Raw genomic sequence first — 762 nt, 5'->3', positions numbered from 1 at the left:
GGGGAGGGGGCGGGCGGTGGGGGAGGGGCGGGTCTCGCTGGCGGCGGCAGCTCCCGCGGCGCTTCCCCCTCCCCTGACCTAGCGCCGCTGCGCGCGCCCGTCGGCCCACCGTCGGCGCTCGCGGCCCGGGCCCAAGCCGACCGAGCGCGAGCTCGCGGCGAGGGGCGGGGCCAGCGCGGGGAGGCGGGCACGGCGCGTCTGTCGGCCTATGGGCGAACGGACGTCTGCGCGCTCATGAGCGCGTGCGGCGCCCCGCGCCCGGGCTGCGCCGGCGGCTGCGGGGCCTCGCTGCGTCGGCGGCCGCTCCGGTGACGGCGGGCTGTGATGCTCGGTCGGTGCCGGCGGGGCGGGGCGGCGAGTGTACCGCCTTTCTTTTTTTTTTTTTTTTTTTTAATCCCACCTGCCGTGCCCGTCCATTGGGAGCGGAGGAGTGGCCGTGGTGGTGGGCGGCTGAGCCGGCTCCGGCGCTGCCTCGGCCGTGCGGGTGCGTCCTGCGCTCCGTTAGGCTCGCGCGGACCCCGCGGCTCGCCTCACAGCCCCGATATAGAAAAAACGCGTTTTCCTGAGGTAACGCCACTTGCTGTCTTTGGTGTGTGGAGCTCCGCAGCTGTAGGACAACGTTGGGTGCAAACCCGCTGGTGTGTTTGCATTCCCAACACGATGGGAACCGCTATTGCGAGAGCTGTCATTTTTATATTCACAGAATCTTAGAATCATGAAGGTTGGAAAATACCTCTAAGCTCATTCAGCCCTACCAGCAGC

The sequence above is a fragment of the Centrocercus urophasianus genome, unplaced genomic scaffold (genome assembly GCF_019232065.1).
Source record: "Centrocercus urophasianus isolate 14NV4802_14NV808 unplaced genomic scaffold, USGS_Curo_1.0 seq_11, whole genome shotgun sequence".
NCBI lineage: Eukaryota > Metazoa > Chordata > Aves > Galliformes > Phasianidae > Centrocercus > Centrocercus urophasianus.
The sequence above is the reverse complement of the archived record's forward strand: the minus strand, read 5'-3'. Positions refer to the sequence as shown.